The 20,069-nt window shown below is 58.7% G+C and overlaps 1 protein-coding gene and 1 long non-coding RNA gene across 2 annotated transcripts in view; one reads left to right on the forward strand and one right to left on the reverse strand.

Annotated features, from left to right (window-relative positions):
• CSMD2 (CUB and Sushi multiple domains 2) overlaps window positions 1–20,069 on the forward strand; it is a 489,398-nt gene that overhangs the window by 119,267 nt on the left and 350,062 nt on the right. The window lies entirely within an intron of this gene.
• On the reverse strand, window positions 12,028–17,168 carry LOC118350726 (uncharacterized). Its single transcript, XR_004805059.2, has 2 exons — window positions 15,606–17,168; window positions 12,028–12,940 (listed from the first exon to the last, which is right to left on the reverse strand). It is a non-coding gene; the product is annotated as an uncharacterized LOC118350726 (long non-coding RNA).

Genomic DNA, 20,069 nt, shown 5'->3' on the forward strand with positions numbered 1-20,069 from the left:
AGTCCCTCGGCAGGATGGGCAGGTCTTTGGCTCCTGGATTGCCAGGCTGGCGGGAGTGGCAGTCAGAGGGCCTGGGGCTGCGGTCACCACCCACCTGGCAGCCCTGCGGCCGTGGTTTCGGATGGATGGTTCCCACGTGGGCAAAGCCAGAGACCCCCACGTGGCCACCGGCTGGGGAGGCTGCTCCGTGAGAAGCAGGCGGTCCAGGCAGGAACCTGGGGGAGTCTCCCCACATCCCTGGTGAGGACCTGGTCCTAGACAGCATTTCTCTTCCCCTTCATCATTGACAAACACGTTTGCCAAGGGCTTAGTGTGTGTGTGTGTGTGTGTTTCTGGATGAGTATTTGTGCAAGACCCACCATGTGCTGTGTGTGGGCCGGGCTCCGGAGATACACGGGAGGGCAGGAGCAGGTGCATTCCCTGCCTTCGTGGTGGGGGGAGGGCATGAACCAAGGAACACATGGACACGTGGGGAGGGCAGCTGTGGGCAGGACCCCTCCACCCCTGGGGCCTCCACCCCCCGGGGCCCAGGAGGCCACGGGTCTCACCAGACAGAAGGGGTTGGATTTCCTGGAACGTGTGGTCTCCGCGCGGCAGCACAATGGACAGGAGTCAGCTAAGGGGTGGGTGAGGGCCCTAGACAAGCCCAGGGTCCTGAGGCTCCAGGGAAGGCCATTGTGGGGAGCTCCCGGGGCGATGTGAGTCGAGCACAGGACTAGACAGCGGGGTGCGAGTCAGGGGAGCCACGGGCAAGGTGGGAGCAGCAGAGGAGGCGGAAGGAGATGGGAAGGGGAGGGCCAGGGGCTGGCTGGTAGGGAAGGGCCAGGAGCAGATGGGCAGAGGAGGCCCTACAGGGGTGGAGGCCCTTGGGGTGGAGGGTCCAGGGTGGAGGCCCGGGGGGGTGGAGGGCCGAGGGTGGTAGGCCTAGGGGTAGAGGGCCCAGGGTGGAGGCCCTGGGGGTGGAGGGCCCAGGGGTGGTGGCCCCAGGGGTGGAGGGCTCCTGGGGTGGAGGCCCCGGGGTGGAGGCCCCCTGAGGTGGAGGCCCCTGAGGTGGTGGCCCCCAAGGTGGAGGCCCCAGGGGTGGAGGGCTCTGGTGCAGAGCGTCACCCTGGACAGGAGGACAGAGGCTCCCTGTGATAGGCGCCACGTGGTCAGTGCCATTATGGGGACTGTGGGGGGAGGTGCACGTAGGAGGGAGGGAGCCGTCCAACCAACCCTCTATAAACCAAGTTCTTTTTTTTTTTTATAAAATTTATTTGAAAGAGAGCACGAGTGGGGGGAGGGGTAAAGGGACAGGGATAAGCAGGTGCCCCTGAGCTGGGGCCCCCCCGTGGGGCTCGATCCCAGGACCCCAGGATCATGGCCTGAGCCCAAGGCAGATGCTCAACCGCTGGGAACCCTGTAAACCACAAGTTCTTAGGTGGTAAGAGTGAGCCAGTAACTAGCACTGAAATCTCCGAAGTGCGACCAGTCCCGCCTCACGGCCCTCATCCCCCGTTTGCCTCCCAGATTTTCAGGGCTCACCGTTTGCTACACAATCCAGATCTTTCCTGTACATTCACACCACTGTGCACACGCCAGATAGAGGTGCATACATATGCATAGACCCAGGCGCGCACACACCGATGGAGTTCTACTTCTTTATATAAATGTGATAATACAAAATGTACTATTCTGAAACTGCTTTTTTTTTTTTTAATATGCCATATGCCTTTAGAGTTCTGTATCTGTTTGTACTCATTCTGTTTGGTGGCCCCGAGTATTTCTGTGCCCCGAGCTATGGGCGGACAGTGTCGTGGCCCAGCGATCCCCCAGGATGTGTGTCGAGGGCACTGCACCCATCTGCGCACCTGCAAGCCTGTTGACGGTGGGAAGGCTTGGGGTAGAATCGGGGGCTCAGAGGGGGCCAGGCTGTGATTTTTATATTGTGCATTTGCCCTCCCCCAAAGCCATGCCGATTTTCATTCCCACCAACGGCCTAGAATCATTTATTTATTTATTTATTTATTTATTTATTTATTTATTTATGTCAGTTATTTAAATTTCTGCTGAGGGGACTCTCCGAAAATGCTCTCTCATTTTGATTTGCATTTTCCTGGTGGTTAATGAGGTATGTCTTGGGCAGCCCCGGGGGCTCAGTGGTTTAGCGCCGCCTTCAGCCCAGGGCCTGATCCTGGAGACCTGGGATCGAGTCCCACGTCGGGCTCCCTGCATGGAGCCTGCTTCTCCCTCTGCTTGTGTCTCTGCCTCTCTCTCTTGTGTCTCTTATGAATAAATAAATAAAATCCACAAAAAAAATGAGGTGTGTCTGTCCATAGGCTTATCCTCCATTTGTTTGTTGGCTTGTTTTCCAGTGAATGCCCCGCCCATACCCCCCTTGCCCATGTTTCCCTGTTGGGCCACGTTCTTTTTCTTGTTGGTTTGGAGAACTTCATATATTCCGGGTATCAGTGCTTCTGTCTAGGATGCGTGTTGTGACTTTTTTTTTTCCCTCCTGCTTTTCCCAAACTTGTATTTGAACCTTGTCTTGAGGCTCATTTTGTAGATGAGGAAACTGAGTCAGAGAGAGAGAGATTTGAGATGACTTGCCCAGAGTTGTCTTGACTCCTGGAGCCCCTTCCTCCACTCTGACCGTTCGGGTGCGGAGCAGCGAGGGTGGGTCCCCTCTGGATCCCAGGCAGGCGGACTGGTAAACTCGCCGCTAGAAGGGAGCCAGGGTCTCACGAGGCTGCCGAGCTGGCCCGGAAAGGCAGACCCACAGTGGGGGCTCCCGCTCGCCTCTGCCCCCATGTAATAGCTTCAGAGACTCAGTAGCCCACAGCCCACGTTGGCTAAGGCCTGCTGCTGTCAGCACGAGGGCTCCAAGCTGTGTTCCCAGCCCCGGGGTCGCTGGCTCCCGGGACCAGCCAGATTCCACAAACACAAATAACCAGACCCCCAGTTAAGTTGGAATTTCAGATAAACAACAAATACTTTTTTTAGCAACAAAAAACAGCGATGCAAGATTTACTAATGCTAAAAAAAAATAAAATAAAATCGCTTGCTGTTTATCTGAATATCTGAAATCAGCCTTCACTGGGATTCTGATCCTATTGGTAACCCTAACCCGAGGGGTGGGAAAGGTCAAGCCTACCTGAGGCGGTGAGAAGGGTCCAGCCTACCTGAAGGAGTGAGAAGGGTCAAGCCTACCTGAAGGAGTGGGAAGGGTCAAGCCTACCTGAAAAGATGGGAAGGGTCAAGCCTACCTGAAGGGTTGGGAAAGGTCAAGCCTACCTGAAGGGGTGGGAAGGGTCAAGCTTACCTGAAGGGGGTGGGAGGGGTCAAGCTTACCCAAAAGGGTGGGAAGGGTCAAGCCTATTTGAAGGGGGTGGGAGGGGTCAAGCTTACCCGAAGGGGTGGGAAGGGTCAAGCCTACCTGAGGGGGTAGGAGGGGTCAAGCCTACCTGAAGGGGTGGGAAGGGTCAAGCCTACCTGAAGGGGTGGGAAGGGTCAAGCTTACCCTAAGGGGGTGGGAGGGGTCAAGCCTACCTGAAAGGGTGGGAAGGGTCAAGCCTCCCTGAAAGGGGTGGGAGGGGTCAAGCCCACCTGAAGGAGTAGCTCAGGTTCCCCTGGCCCCAGCATCAACCAGAGGGTGAGGCTTTCAAATGTCTTAGAGGTTTAGATTCAGAAATTGAAGGCACCAAGAGATAAAGGGTCTTGGCAGAGCTGGGATCTGGATCAAGATGTTTCCCGGAGAAGAACCCACGACTTTCCCTGCGTGTCTTCAGTTTGGGGAGGTCCGCTGTCATCATAGGGCTCTCGTGCTGGGGAGCCGCAGGGGCTGAGGAGCGAGACCCCGTAAAGGGCTTCCCAGGTGGCGGGAGTGCAGGGTGAGCGGAAGTGTAGGGAAGGAGAGTACTGTGTGTTTTCTGTAAGACTCATCGCCTTAAATGGAGCGCATCCACATTAATTCAAATTAAATAACTATCTAATTGGCTCGAACTCCATTTCCAGGGACCCACAGCCCATGAGCGCATCCTTGGGCCTCTGATTACCTGATCTTACAGATCTTATATCACTACACATCCCATCCCTGTTTCTTGATGTCACCCGTCCTTAATGTTGGGTTTTTTTTTTTAAATCACCTTTATTGAGATAGAATTAACATAGAATAAGCCGGACCAATCCTAAACACGCAGTCGGAGGAGCTCTGAAGAGCGCACGCGTCCCCCTAACGACATGGCAACGGAGACGCGAACATCACGACCCCAGAGAGTTCCTTTGCGTCCCTGCTTCATCGCTGGCCTCCCTCTCCCAGTCCCGGGCACCTGCTCTGTATTTCCAGTCCCTGCGCCCTCGTGACTAAGGCCGCTCTGAACGAACCCTCGCGTGGGCAGACGCTCTCCGTCCCAGGGTGGAATTGCCAGACCGTGGCTGCGGTGACCCGCGCAAGCAGTGGCTTGACAGCTTTCTGGAGGGCTCGTGCTGTCGGCAGTGCATGATGGGCCTCCCCTAGCTGCAACACCGTGACGTTGGTCTTTGCAATTCTGAACATTCTGGGCCCCGGGGTGGCTCGGTCAGTGGAGCCTGTGCCGTCGGTCAGCCCATGATGCTGGGGTCCTGGGCTCCAGAGTCTGCTTCTCCCTCGGCCCCTCCGCCCTGCTCGTGCTCACTCACTCACTCTCAAATAAATAAAATCTGAAAAAAAAATTCTTTGAATTTCGACCACTCCGGTGAGGGTGTAGGAGCATCTGTTTGTGATTTCAATTTACATCGCCCTGATGCCCAGTGGCGATCAACATCTTTTCCTGTGTCTGTGGGCTATTCGGCTCTTGTCTGTTCATGTCTTCCGCTCGTTTTTAAATGGAGTCATTGAGTTTTTTGTCTTCCCAGAGCGCGCTACTAAACTCTATGCGCCTATCGCTGCGTACACTGGCACATTCCCACATACGTCTGTTTGCGTGCACACGGACACTCGAGGTTCATTTTCTCCCCCATGAATATGCAAGCATTCCGGCTCTGTTGGTTGAAAGACCCTTCGATTCTATTAAGATGCAACACGGTTGATTCCTTATCAAACCGTTTAGTTTTTCACCTTTTCCCCCAATTAACAAATACTCGCGGAGCCTCTACATGGTACGAGTTGTTTTAAGTGCTGAGCGTGAGCATCGGCGGGTGAAACAGGAGGTCGTGGTCTGGAGGCGGAGACGGACGGGAGCGCAGCGACTGGAGACAAACGCAAGGAGCCCTGGGCCCCAGAGAAGATGAGCTGGAGCGGGAGGAGGAAGGTGCGTTGCCGAGGAGCCCGCCTGGGCGGACGGGATGCGCGCAGGGGGCCGGACTCCCTTCGGAGGGCTTGTGCCAGGGACCCTCTGCAGGGTCCTGCGTCCTGGGGGGCATCTGGCCAGGCCTCTCCCCTACCTGGAGGCTCGCAGAGCTGCATCCCATAGCAGCGATTTTGCTGCAAGTCCGTTGGGAGTAAGCTGAGCTCACTGCAGTCCTTCGTTCACTTCTCGGGCCAGAGGCCACACAGGAGGCCCATGAGGGGTGCTTGACGCCGGGCTTGAAGCTGGGGAGCCAGAGATGAACCGACGGGGGACAGGGTTGAGGATTGGGCCGGAGTCACTGCATCACCAGGAGCCAGTGCAAGGAGAGTGTGGAGCGCGCTTGGCACCCTCGGTGTGTCCTCAGTGGGCGGAGGGCTCCGTGGGACGGCTGAGGCGGCGACTGTCCTCGCCATTGTGTGGGGGGAGCAGTAAGAGTCTACGTAGAACTGTGATTACGTATATTCTCTCTCTGTAAATACGTAGCCTGTGTCTCTATGTAGGTTCTAGGCCTGGGTTGGAGGCTGATGTCTGGGCTGGAGGCCAACATCCCGGGCTGGAGGCTTAGGTCCGGGCTGGAGGCTGACGTTGCAGGCTGGAGGCCGAGGTCTGGGCTGGAGGCCGAGGTCCGGGCTGGAGGCCAACATCCCGGGCTGGAGGCTGACATCCCGGGCTGGAGGCCGATGTCCCAGCTGGAGACTGAGGTCCGGGCTGGAGGCTGACGTCCCAGGCTGGAGGCTGAGGCCCAGAGTCCTCATGGAGAGCTCACAGTCCAGGCGGAGGTGGATGAGAGGTGCCAGGAGCCTTGTGAGCAAACATGGCCTCTGTCCCCTTTGCTCCCAGCGCTAGACGTATAGGACAGTGGGTATGACGTGGGCTTTGTTTTGCTTTAGAGCGAGAGAGAGCGAGAGAGCGTGTGCATGCGTGTGTGAGCCTGAGGGGCAGGGCAGAGACGGGGGAGGGAGCCCAACTCAGGCCTCATCCCCACAACCCCGAGGTCATGACCTGAGGCGAAACCGCGCCTCCGACACCCCAGCCACGGAGCCGCCAGGCGCCCCACGACCCTGGCTCTAATGCCCGGCTCCCTGGGGTCAAGTCTCCGTGCTCCTGCCTCGCAGCCACTCGGTCCTCTATGCCCCTGTGTCTTCATCTGCAAGAGGGTGACAGTCAGGCCTTGTCTGATGCTGAGAGACGCACCTTGGGGGGAGGCGGGGAGGATCACAGCGCTCTGAGCAGTGTTCGCCTCGAGGCCACTCACTACCCGTGTGACCGCGATGTCCCTCGATTCTCTCCGCACGCTGGTGAGGGCTTGGGGTCACCCAGGGCACAGATAGAGGGGACTCAGGGGTCGTGGAGCCACGAATGAGAAGCAGCAGGCCCTGACTCCACCCCGGTGCGTGTGTCCCTGGCGACCACTGTGGCGAAGGCCCCTGCGTTCATTGCCTCCGTGACCGACTCAGCCCCCGGGCGAGGACCTGTGACATCAGCTCCGTGCTGTCCGCCAGCCTCAGTGTCCTTCCACCCCCGGCCTGGGCCCAGGGGACCCGCGGATGGCGGGCAGGCCTTACACGCACGAGGACACCTGCTCCTCTTACTCCTCTAGATATTGCAGGATCGCCGTCCCTACCCGGCCCGGTTCCTGGGACCTCAGTTCCTGGGCACCCTTCACTCTGGGGGCCCAGCCCACTGCCTGGGGTGGGTGCACCCACCCGCCCCGCACAGCCTTGGCCTCTCGGCTGTGACGTTCTTCTCGTGCACCTGCGGGTCCGAGTCAGGTTCTGTGGGGCCCCCAGCTCGTTGCGGGGCGGAGGGGGAGAGGGGTCCCGAGTCGGTGCAGGTGGGAGCCTGTTGTGCTCAGGACCCCGGGTAGTGCCCTAGGTGCCCGTCTGGAGAAGAGGGCGAGTCAGGAGCTGGTGGAGAGAGCACGGGGCCAGGGCTTGAGGCTGGGAGAGCAGGCCTCGGGGGCTCGGAGGACGCTGGCCAGTGAAGCCCAGAGGGGCCACCAGCTATGACAGGAGGGGAGGCTGGGGTTGGCGGGGAGGCCCTGGCATCCAGCTAGGAGGGGGACCTCAGGGCGGCGCCCAGAGAATTCCCCGTGTCTCCCCGTGCCACATGGACCGGGTGTCTACAGGTGTGCCTGGCCCTCCCTCCACGACGCCCGGGACCACTGCGCCCCACAGCCGCCCCCCCCTTGGCCCTATTCCCTTCCTTCATGTCCTTCTTCCTCCTTAGTTGATCCTCTCCTCCTCACTCCCGATGCGTTTCCTAATTCCCTCCCTCCCTCCCTTCCTTCCGTCTCTGCGAAGAATGCCCTGGGCTGGAAGCAGATTTCCCTCCTGCTTCCCTGTCCCCGGGCCCCCCCATCCGTCTGTTCCCTGCCACCTCTTTGCTAGGGAAGCTCTGACCTGAGCGACACGTGAAGCAGCTGGAAGGATTCCTTAAAGGAACCGGGGTCAACTAAACACCCTCCGTGCGCCCGAAGCCCTGCCTGGCTTGTGCCTTGAACCACCTGACCTGAGCTTGGCATCAGCCCAAGGAGGCAGATGCCCATGTGGCCCTCTCACCCCTGAGGGGCAGGGCGGTCCCGAGCACGTGTGCCCTCCCCTGTGTGCCCACACCTTGTGCCCCTCCCCCTGCCCTCCCCTGTGTGCCCCTCCCCCGTGTGCCCCCCCTGCACTCATCCCTGTGCCCCTCCCCCCTGCCCTCCTCCCTGTGCCCCTCCCCTCCCTCCTCCCTGTGCCCCTCCCCCCTGCCCTCATCCCTGTGCCCCTCCCCTCCCTCCTCCCTGTGCCCCTCCCCCTGCCCTCATCCCTGTGCCCCTCCCCCATGCCCTCCCCCCACCCACCCCCTGGGCTCCTCCCGTGCCCCTCCCCCATTCCCCTCCCCCCATCTCTGTCAGGTGCTCCCGGTGAGTCTCCGCATCCTGTACTTGAGCCTCCGATATACGGGGGATGTTTGCCAAGAGAGAGAAATGTTATTGGACATTTTTGTGTGTGGTTGTAAAGATCACCTCTGGATGAAAACACAAAGGAAAGACTTACAAACCACCGCCAAGGCAGGCAAATGAAAGACGTGTGTTTGCAGCGCCCCTGCGACTGCTCTGGCTGCTTGTGGGGCGGGGACGGGGGACGGGCTGGGACAGGGACAGGACAGGGTGGGGGGGGTGGGGGGGTGGACCCTGAAGCACAGCGGCCCATTGTTCTGGGCCGTCCTGGCCCCCCCGCGCTCCTCTCCGCTCCCCGTTTCCCTGGGAAAGCCAGCGTTTTCCTCATGGCCCGGCCGACGGCTGCCTCCTCCGCCCACCAGAGAGGCTGGTGCTGGGCGCCCTGGCAGGGCACCGGCCCCTGCGCTGGCACCGGGGCTCAGGTGTTTCCTCGTGTGGAGGCCTGGGCGCAGTGCTGTCCCCGAGTGCCGCAAGCAGGCCACGCAGGGCAGCTGCCCCCCGGGGAACAGACGTCAGGCGGCCTGTGGCCTCACATTTCCAGGACCCGGGACCCCCTCAGGGGAACCAGGCTGCTCGCTGACCTTCCAGGGCACCCGGACCCCACTGCCCTGGCCAGGAGCCCCCTGCGGCCACCCCAGGGGGCGGAGCGCCCTCCGCAGCCGGCCGCACTGCTGGCCCCCGGATCTGCTTGCAGCCGGCAGCGAGCGTTCTCCTTCCTGTTGCCCAGACTCCTTGGCATAGAGACCAAGGTCTCTACAGCGAGACCACCCTTGCTGTAGCGACGGGGCCAGGCCGGGGTGCCGGGAAGTGAGCCCAGGCTTGTGCAGGAAGCCGGTGTGGCCCATGGCCCAGCCGGGCAGGGCCTGGGGACAGACGGGGCCTGGGCCAGGAAGGGTGGCTGGAGCTGGGAGCTGGGAGCTGGGGTCGAGGCCGAGATGAACTCAAGCTGAGCAAGGTCGGGTGCGTGGCTGCCCCTCTCTGAACTTGCCTTTCCTTCAGCCTGGAATGGGCACATCCAGTCCTCCGGCTGTGGCTGGGCCTTGCAGGGGCATCCGGACACGGTCGGCAGCCCTCCCGCCCTCCATGGGGCGGGCATTGGCTTCTTATGGTCGCAGTGACAAACCACTAAGACCCTAGTGGCTCAGGACAACAGGAATTCATTCTCATAGGTTCTGGAAGCCAGGAGTCCGACGTCAGCCCCCCGGGGCTCAAGTCAGGCTGGTGGCAGGGCAGGTTCCTTCCAGAGGCCCCAGGGGAGGGTCCAATTCCTTCCCTTTATCGGCTCCTGGAGGCCATCCCCACCACCTGACCGTGAGCTCCTGTCCTCGGGTCGCTTCAGCCTCTTGCCTCCACCGCGGTCTCTCCTGCTTCCCCCCATCGGGACCTTTGGGCCCCACTGTGCCTTCCAGATGATCGCGGCGACCTCCCATCTCGAGACCTTGACTTAATCACATCTGCTGAGTCCCTTTTACCATGTCGGTAACCACGCCCGGGTTCTAGAAATTAGGATGTGGCCATCTGGGGGGGGGGGGGGGAAGGGGGCGTGCTTCAGCTACCGCAGGGGTGACACGTAAAGCCCTCCGTCCAGGAACCATCCAATAAATGTATTACTTTGAGCTCTGACGGCGAGGCCACACGGCAGCACCGTGCTCAAAGGGGTATCGGGGGGACGTGGCCCGGCCCCCGGGGACAGCGGGGCCACATGTCTCCATTTCTCTCCAGCCCTGTCGGTTCCCAAGGCCCCACCTGCCACCCGGAAGTCCCTGGGGAGTCCCTGTTTGCAGTCACCGTCCGCCCACTCCCCTGGCCGGGCATAGGGGTCACCGGACGGGGAGGGCGGCTGAGGGAACCTTGAAGCATTTCCAGGCAGCCTGTGGCCCGTGGAGAGCAGCTTCCCTGGGGGACCAGTGACACAGACATAGATACCAGTGTGTGTCGCCTGGGCTGGGAAGAGTACGGGGACCATGTATTTGGCCGGATGTGCTGGCTCTTTCCTCCAGGAGCAAAAGCCCTCACCTGTCCTGCCCCGCGGGCCATCGGCCTCTGTGGACAGCGCCCCGAGCAGTGTCCGCCCCGACCCGGAGGCTCCTGGCCCCTCCTGCTGCAGGTGCTCGCCCTCCCACAGGGCCTGAGCACCCAGACAAGGCGGCGGAGCCGTAGCGCCCTCGGCCCTGGGGGAGCCCGCAGCCCCGATGGCTTGTCGCGCAGTCTGTCTCCCCGAGCCCCTGGTGCCCGTGCACACACAGAGGGGACACCCCAGCACGTGGGCGCCACACAGGAGCTGGAGACATGGGGAGCCAGGAAGGGGCCCAGGTGGGTAAGCTGCTTCCAGGGGCCCTCCCAGAGCCGAGGCCGCCCGAGCCGGCTCCGGCGTGCCCGGGGCCCTGGGGACTCGAGCTCACGGCCGCCAGGGTCGGGGGTGCACTTGCGAAGGGGGGTGGCAGCACTTGGGCGCATGTTAAATCTCGGTCGTCCTCTCCAGGAAGGAGCTCCAGCCGGGCCAGAGCCTGGAAGGAGAGAGCCCATGGCCAGTGGCTCAGAACAGCGCCTCCCGATGCCACGGGGACCGCTGTCATGGGGACGGTACTGCCCCTGCTGACGGTCATCGCACGGTCCCCTGAGCGTCTGCGCCATGCCAGCCACTGTGCCCCTCGCACACGGCATCCCGGCTCATCCTCCCGGCAGCCGGATCATTATACCCGGTTTTACTGGTGAGGAAACTGAGGCCGAGGGAAACATGCAGGGACGCGGGTGGCTGGCGCCAGAGGGAGACACTTAGGGGACAAAGAGAACCGTTTTGGAGTTAGGTTTGCCGCCTGCCCGTTCGGGGCCTGCCAGTCACGTCCCGGTGCCAAGTCTCCGGAGGCAGGTGACAGCGAGTGGGCATGCACAGGCCTGCCTCCCCGGGCCTGGGCCGGCCCCACATGCGTTGCCCTGGGGAGGCCGCCTCCGTCCCAGGGGTCAGGCTGGCAGGCGGGCAGGGCTGGGAGTGTGCCCGGAGGTCTCTCCCAGGTGCCAAGCCTGAGCTCGGGCTGCAGGGCCTCCTCTGGGGCAGAGACCAGGAGCAGATCTGAAATGGTGGGATCGGTACCTACGGACCAGGATTCCAGAGGGAGGGCGTGTGGCAGCCTCCCCGAGGAGCAGGGGCGGTGGGGGGAGAGGGACAGGGGTGCCTGCGTGCCTGCCGTCTCTCCGACCTGGCCTGGCGGCAGGAGCTCTCGTCACCATCAGAATCCTACGCATTTACTCACCGGTTCGTCCACCTGAAGATCCAGCAGAGCACAGTAGGTACCAGCACCCGCGTTTGGGTCCCACAGACCTGGCTTCGAATTTCTGACTCCGATGAATTCTTAAGTGATCGTGGGAAGATCACCCAATCCCTTAATCTCTCAGAACCTCAATTTTCTCATTTGTTAAATGGAAATAACAATATCTAATTTACAAATCTATTCCTCTGTTTGGTAGGAGTGTAATGTAGATCTCGGACGCAAGCCATGTATGTAATTTTTTTTTTTTTTTTTTTTTTTTAGTTGGTGGCCATGTGTCAATTTTAAATTTCTAGGAACCATAGTAAAAGTGGACCGGGGACGCCTGGGTGGCTCAATCAGTTAAGCATCTGCCTTGGGCTCAGGGTCCTGGGATCGAGTCCCACATCGGCTCCCTGCTCAGTGGGGAGGCTGCTTCTCCCTCTCCCTCTGCCCTTCCCCTCCTCACATTCTCTCAAATGAATGAACAAAATCTTAAAAAATAAAAATAATAAAGTACAAAGAAACAGGTAAATTAAATCTAATAATATATTTTATTTAGCCTGACACATCCAAAATATTATCTTTTAAACATGTAATGCTTGCGAAATATACTGAGATATTTCACATTCTTCCTTCCACATTAAGCATCTGAGATTGGGCACACGTTTTATGCTTCCAGCACATCTCCATTCAGACCAGCCACCTCTACATACGAGTGTCCCTCAGGGTTCAGTCCTTGTCTTGATCTTCTCTCAACGAGCTCTTTCTCCTGTGATCTCACTGACTCCCACGGTTTCAATTATCACCTCTGAGTGCATGATGACGGGACTGTCTTAGGGGGCCTTCTCCAGGGAGCTAGGGAACAGACAGGATATATGCAGAACATGTCAAGAGGGGCATGCAACCAAGAAAGCTGGGAGTTAGCAGAGGCCTAGAAAAGTAGCTTCAGCATGGTAACGTCCCAGCAAAGCCAGGCATAGTTATCAGCACAATATCGCTGATCACAATTACAGATTATCATGATTGTAAAATCAGCACAAAGTTAACCTAAAACAGCACACGTTTATTCTCTCATGAGGAATAACATTCATGCTGATTAATGGATCAGGAGTCTGGGCACGGGCCAGCCGGGTCCTCTGCTCAGGACCTCACAGGTTGCAATCAAGTGTTGGCTGGGCTGCATTCTCATCTGGGGGCTTGACTGAGGACGAATCCCCCTCCGTGTTTGTTCTGGTTGCTGGAACTTTGTTTCCTTGCAGCCGTATTACTGAGGGATCCCAGATTTCTGCTGGATGTCAGCCGGATGCCTCCTTTCAGTTCTGGAGGAAGCTCTTGGGTCCTAGAGGCCGCGTCTAGCTCCTTGTCACGTGGGCTTCTGCAACATGACATCTTAGTTCACGGAGCCTGCAGGGGGAGTTTCTCTCTCTCCAGTCTAAGATAAAGTCCTGTATAATGTGACATAATCATGAGAGTGACATCCCGTCACCTTTGCTATATTCTGTTGGCAAGGAGCAAGTCACAGGCCCCACACTTAAGAGGATGGTGTTACACGGCAGTATGAACATCAGGAGGTCAGGAATTTGTGGGGGATCATGTTGGGGTCCATCTGCCACCTGGGACTTGTGAGAAACTATAACGATGAGTAACAAGAGTTCAGGGGAACTTAAGACACTCCTCTGATTTGAGCTCTGAGTCAAAGAAAGGAGATGCAAAGATATCTCACCAAATAGGAACCAGAGAACCAGTGTTACTTCTATCTGGACAGGCTCCCTGAGGTGTGGGACCTCGATGGGGCTAGACCGCAGAATACAGTGGGGCTGGCCACCTTCCTTCCAAAGAGAATACACCAAGGTCCATGAGGCAGGGATGACGTGATTTACCCACTTGGCCACAAATAGAAAAGGTGGACCAATGGAGAGAATGGGGCGCTTCCCTCTCGAAGGCAGGTGAAATCCAAGCAAAATGTGAGAGTCAGGCCTTTTGCTGTTGAAATTATGGCCTGATGGATTCTAGGTTCTCAGTAATCAGTTGTGCTTGTGGAATGCAGAGTGGCTCCGCCTCTCTCGTGTCTGTTTAGACTTTTGGCAGCGACCTAATGGAAAGTTTAGCAAGGACTGTTGGTAGCTGGAGAGCACGTAGCTGCCAAACCAGCGGAGGTGTACCCAGAGTACGTCCCATCAGAAATCAAGAAGACATTCCCATTGACAGTTGCACCGAAACCAATAAAACACCGAGGAATAAACCTCGCCGAAGAAGTGAAAGACCTGTGCTCTGAAAAGTATAGAGCAGTGATGAAAGAAATTGAAGCCAACACAAACAAATGGAAAGGCCTTCCATGCTCATGGACGGGAAGAACAAATATTGTTAAAATGTCCATACTGCACAGAGCAAGCTGCAGACGTAATGCAGTCCCTATCAGAACGCCAGCGGCATTTTCCACAGAACTAGAGCAAACAATCCTAACATTTAGGTGGGACCAGAAAAGACCTGGAGTAGCCAAAGCAATCTTGAGAAACAGCAAAACTGGGGGTGTCCCGGATTTCAAGACCTACTACAGAGCCGAAGTCATCACAACAGCAAGGTACCAGCACAAAAATAAACACGCCGATCAATGGAACAGGATAGAGAGCCCAGAAATAAACCCGCAACCATATAGTCAATTAATCTTCAACAAAGGAGGCAGGAATATGCAAAAGCGGAGAGAGACGGTCTCTTCGACAAACGGGGTCGTTCCCGTTTGTCCCAAATGGACAGCTACATGCTAAGGAATGAAACTGGACCACTTGGCTTACATCACACACAAAAATAAACTCACACACACACAAAAAAAATTCACAACGGATTAAGGATCTAAATGTGAGACCTGAAACCATAAAAATCCTAGAAGACAGCACAGGCAGTAATTTCTCTGAAATTGGCCATAGCAACATTTTTTTTTTTTTTAAGATACGTATCCTGAGGCAAGGAAAACAAAAGCAAAAAGAAACTATCGGGACTACATCAACCTAAAAAGCTCCTGCACAGCAAAGGAAACAACAAAACTAGAAGACAGCCCTACTGAATGGGAGAAGAGATTTGCAAGTGACGTATCTGAAAAAGGGCAAGTATCCAAACTATATAAGGAATTCATACAGCTCAACACCCCCAAGACAAATAATCCAATTTCAAAAATGGGCAGAAGACATGGACAGACATCTCTCCGAAGAAGACGTCCAGATGGCCAACAGACACATGGAAGGATGCTCACCATGGCTCGTCCTCAGGGAAATGCGGGCCAGAACCACAGTGAGGGGTCACCTCATACCTGTCAGAGTGGCTGGAATCAAAAATGCAAGAAACAACAAGCTTTGGGGAGGACGTGCCAAAAAAGGAACCGGGGTGCACGTGTGGGTGGGGATGCAGACTGTGTAGCCCCTCTGGAAAAGTGGTTTCTCAAAAAGCTCAAAATGGAACTACCCTAGGATCTAGTACTTCCCCTGCTGGGTATTTACCCACAGGACACAGAAACACTAATCTGAAAAGATATATGCGCCCCATACGCCTATCGCGGCGTCATCGCGGCGTCATCTACAAGAGGCAGACTGTGGAAGGGGCCCACGTGCTCGTCGGTAGATGAGTGGATGGTGATGTGCCACGTATATGCATTGGAGCACTATTCAGCCATAAAAAAGAATGGAATCCTTCCATTTGCAACAACATGGATGCGTCGGGAGGGTGTGCTGAGCGAAGTAAGTCAATCAGAGGAAGACAAATATGTGGAATTTAAGAAACAAAACAAATGGACACAGAAAAAAACGAGACAAACCAAACACAGACACTTAACTACACAGGAGAAGCTGATGGTGACCAGAGAGGAGGCGGGCAGGGGGACGGGGAAAATAGGAGAAGGGCACGAAGGAGGGCACTTGCGGTGTGTGAGCCCTGGGTGAGATGTGGGATCGTCGAGCCACGTGCACGCGAAACCCACAGCACGGACTGTTAACTCCCCTGGAATTAAAAAGTTTTAATTGCTATCGACAGTTGGCCAAGCATTGGGAAAAAATCACAGATGTGGGCAGTTGCCGTGCTTCGTTATCTAAGAGTGCTTCACCCGGGGGCCCTTTATCTCACCGGAAACTGCCAGAAGGAAGGCTTGATGTCCTTCTGAGTTTCTGTTCTGCTTGGGGCCGCCGCCGTCAAACCAGCCCCCCTTCCGCGATCTCCAGGCTTATCCTGCTCCATCGGACCCTTCTTCACCGACTAGGGTCTGAAAGTGCAGCGGGAGACACCCGTGGCCCTAAGGGAGGCCTTTCTGTTGGGTTAGTGCAAGGCCGTTGGCTCTGATCTCAGCGGGTTGGCCGGGGAGCGTGTGCGCCCAACGTGCAGGCGCGGCCGTCCAGTGGGCACCTGGGCTGGGGAAGGGGTCTGGGACTGTCCTGCGTTTTCCTCCGCATGCCTCTAGGAGATCCTGTTGAATGGCTTGTGTGGACTGTGGCTAGGATTTGACCTGGGGTGTGGGGTGGGGACAGAGAAAGGAGGAGATGGGGTTGGCTTGGAAGGAGAAAGAAGCTGGTAATGGGGTCGTGTGCGGGGAGCGGGTGCGCACGCAGGAGCCCGAGAGCTGCTGTGAGTGCAGGTGTGCTGGGCAGTTGAGCGAGAGCGTGCCTGCGAGTGTGTCTACACTGGGGGAGCGTGTGTGTCGATCCGTGAGATCTGGGGAGCGTGCGTGTAGCCTGAGAACCCGACATCCCCAAATCCTGCAGCATCTGTTTCCCCTATTAGAAGATCAGTAGCGTAGGCCCCTGAAGAAACGGTATTGTGGCGACTCCTCCAGACCTGTCACGATTCCGTAAACGTGGGGCCGAAGCCGTTTATGAAATACTAAGATCAGTTCTCCGCTAAACCGCTTCCCAAGCACGTCGCCCCCGTCATGACCCCGCAGACGCCACCGGGAGTCTGGGCACAGCTGCTCGGGCCCTGGGGTCACGAGGCCTGGAACGGCCGTGCCACCCGCCTGTCCCCCAGCCACGCACACACTCAGCCAGACGTTTCAGCCCATCCGTGTCCATGAGCTGCAAGGTCAGCGCTGCGGCCGCGCTCTCCGGGGACGCCTGTGGGCTCCGCTGCACTCCAGGCACCTTCGGGGATGGCCAGGGGTTCCCTGGGCATGTTGTCACTACACCCTTAGCCGCCTTCTGTCGCTGTCACCCAGCCGCGCTCCTTCCCCCCTGGGGGGGGGGGCGATTCTTGCTCCGGCTGAAGCACCCGCTGAAACGCTTTCCTGAATCGTCCTGTTCTTGTTTTCAGACCCTCGCAAACCGTCCCCGCCGTCCCCGGCGGCTTCCCCTCCGCAAGGCAAGGCACGCGCAGCCTCTGTTTCCCAGCCCCAAGCCGTTCCCTCCCGAGACTCCCCTCGCTTCCTTGGCGCCTCCTGCTCCCACCCCGGACTCTTGGCTCTATTTTAGGGAGATGATTTTTCACGAAAAGATGAAGATGCTCGTCACTTGGGAGGAGTTGGCGCAGAAGGCCCAGAGCAGAAGCCCACGGAACCAGAGATGCCGTGTGCCTAGCTAGGTTTCCTCCCTAGCCGGGCGTCTCACTCGTGTGCCAGCACCCCCCACCCACGCCCACGCAGCCCATGCCTCAGCCCCAGCCGAATGTGGAGCGAGTGGCCCGGCCAACGCTTCACTTTGCGTGGACGGCGCCTGCGAGGCTGTGCGGCACCACGGCCTCCGTTGGGGATGTGCAGGTGGGACAAGGTCGGCCTAGCGCCACAGGCCTGGGCTGCAGCTCACTGGGGCCAAGACCCGAGGCTCCGAGGGCCAGTGGGCGCCCTGGGACGTCCCGTAGGCTTCTTCTCGAAAGTCCAGATGGTGCATCCTCTCTCCTGGCAGCCATCCCTGACCCCGTCCTTCCCCGGCACAGCAGGACAGCTGCTCCCATGAGGTTCATGCCTTTCCCCACCGCACCTGTTACTCTGTTCTGCACCCGCCTGCTGACTCCTTCCCTCTTCTGTGCCCATTACTGGACTGCGCAGTCCCGAAAGCCAGGGCTGTCCTCCCCGACCCCTTGCCTGACCTTCACCCTGTCGCTCCGAGGTCTGTGGGGATGACGCGCCCTTTACGTAGCCTCCTGCATTCAGGACCAGCTCCTGCCTGGGACACGAGGCCCCTGCAGACACCGGCACCGAGGGCCCTGTGCGTGGTTCCGTGTCCCGCTGCCGTCTTGAAATCCTTCGCCATGTTCCCAGCAAGGGGCCGTCCGCTGTTAGCTTGCGTCGGGTCCTGCACATTTTATAGGTGCTCCTGCCCCCGTTTAGTCAGTGGGTGGATGGGAAGCGTTTGGGGACGTGGCCTGCCTGCCTGTTGATGAAGGTCCTCCAGGGCCTGGACCCCATGGGATTTGGACCCAGGCAGTCCTGCCCCAGAGCCTTCTCTCGGTCTCCACACGGCGCTACCTCAACTCCGAGAGCTTTTGGATCCGTTTATTTATTTGTCATTTATTTTTGTCTATTTTTTATTGGAGTTCGATTTGCCGACATGCAGTACAACACCCAGCGCTCATCCCGTGCGGTGCCCCCCTCAGTGCCCGTCCCCCAGTCCCCCCGTCCCCCCGCCCGCCTCCCCTTCCACTACCCCTTTAGGTCCGTTTAGAGAAGTTGTTCCAAACCCCAAATGCAGGTCAGAACCATGTAGGAGGTTTTTAAATCCCGGCGCTCCCCGTGACTCCCCTGCACTGCGGCTGGAACACGCAGGGGTGCGATGACCGTGGAAGGAAAGTTTGATGGTTTCGTAATGACTCAAACAGCCCTGTCACACATCCCCATCCCTCCCACTCCCAGCTGGCACCCCGAGCAAGAGAAAGGCATACGTCCACATAAAGGCTTGTGCCCAAAGGCTTAGCCGGCTTTGTTTGTGAGAAGTGAAAACTGGAAATGATGCAGGTTGCCCGCCAGCAGGTGAACAGGATAACCAGCGGTGGTGCATGCGGCCCTCGGAGTAGTACTGAGCCACGAGATGGGCGCCACCGACAGGTCTCAGAGGAGTCGTCCCGCGGGGAAGAGCCACACGAAGAGGACCATGTACCCTCGGAGTCCGATTCTATAGGGTCCTCGAGGCTCCAAACTGCCGCAGAGTGAAGGCGGGCAGATGGGTGGTGGCCGGGGGGGCAGGGCAGAGGGGGAGACGCAGAGCCAGGGAGGCAGCGTGGGTCATCTGGAAACCTCGGAGGTCGCCGCTACCTGATGGCGGTGATGACGCAGGAGGAGGGCACATGGGTTAAAGTTGGTCCAGGTGAGCACCTTACGGATGCTCGGCTTGTGGGGTGTCCGTGGTACCTCAACAAGGCTCTAAATATAGATGGAATGCACACGAAATAGCCCTGCTCGGACCTGCCCCGGGGCAGTGTGGCCCATGTGGCCTAGACCTGCTGCTCTAGAAGCTTCCTGGAGGTTCCCACGGCTGCCCAGGTGCAGCGGGGAGGCGGGGGCCCCAGGGGCCATGGGTGTCCCGGCGGGCTGCCGACCCCACCCCAGGCGCCGGTCAGGGGAGGCGGCACAGCAGGTGAGGGCTGAGTCGTGCCCGAGGTCGGGCGTCCTGGAGACCGAGCAGGAGTTTCCCGGCGCAGGGAGGGCGGAGGGGGCAAGACGGGCTGATCCGGGCAGGCTGGGCGGCATCGGGGTCAGCAGGCCAGTACCACATTGCCCACTGTCGTTGCCGGAGCCGAACTATGGCTTTGTCGTGTCTTGCTCCTGGGGGTCCCCTGGAGGGTGAGGGGCATCCGTGGGGAGGGGACACTGCTCCCGGGGGGAGCCCACCAGGGCGCGGGGCTCGTGAGGGGCCTTGCAGATGGGACGCGGTCAGGAGCCAGCTGGGAAGGCCGGGGACGCGGGACCCCAGCTCCCGACTCTGGACACCGTGCTACACCTGCTCCGTCAGCAGCCTCCGGGCCCCGGCGCTGCTCGGCTCAGAGACGGGCGGAAACAGGACCAAAAGGAACCCCGTTCCCCATGGGCTTCCCTGGCAGACACCGAACTACGCGATGAATTCCAATGGCGACAGGGATGGTGGCTGCGGGTGCTCAGGAATGCTGTGGAGAGAACAAAAGCAGGGGCTGCGGGGGGAGGGGGCTTGTGATTGCAAACTTTGGGGGTGCATTGGGCCCTTGAGACATCTGAGGAAGCACCTGAGGGCCGACAAAGCTCTCCCTGCTGATCTCCCGGAGCCAGGTGGTTCCAGGCAGCAGGAGCTGTGCGTGCAAAGGCCCTGAGGTGGGAGGTGGGAGCGGAGGGAGGGCGGGAGAGAGGCGGGCAGAGGGCCTGTGTGGGGCCTGCAAGGCCGTGGCAAGGACTTCGTGCTCAGCCCGAGGGACGGGGGGCCGTTGGCGTGCTGGAGCAGAGGAGGCAGTGAATCTGTTCCTGCAGGGTTGTTGGTCGAATGAATCCGGGTTAGAATCCCCAACGAGCACCGGGTGGACCAAGGGTTCCTGCTTGGAGGCGGCTGGTTCCCACGGAACAGGTGCCTCCCCGTGGGGTCTGTGTGGGCCTCCTGCCACCCTTCCTGGGTGAGAACAAGCCCCCCAGGTGGGCGTGCTCTC

Source organism: Canis lupus, chromosome 15, assembly GCF_003254725.2.
Source record: "Canis lupus dingo isolate Sandy chromosome 15, ASM325472v2, whole genome shotgun sequence".
In the NCBI taxonomy this organism is placed as follows: Eukaryota; Metazoa; Chordata; class Mammalia; order Carnivora; family Canidae; genus Canis; species Canis lupus.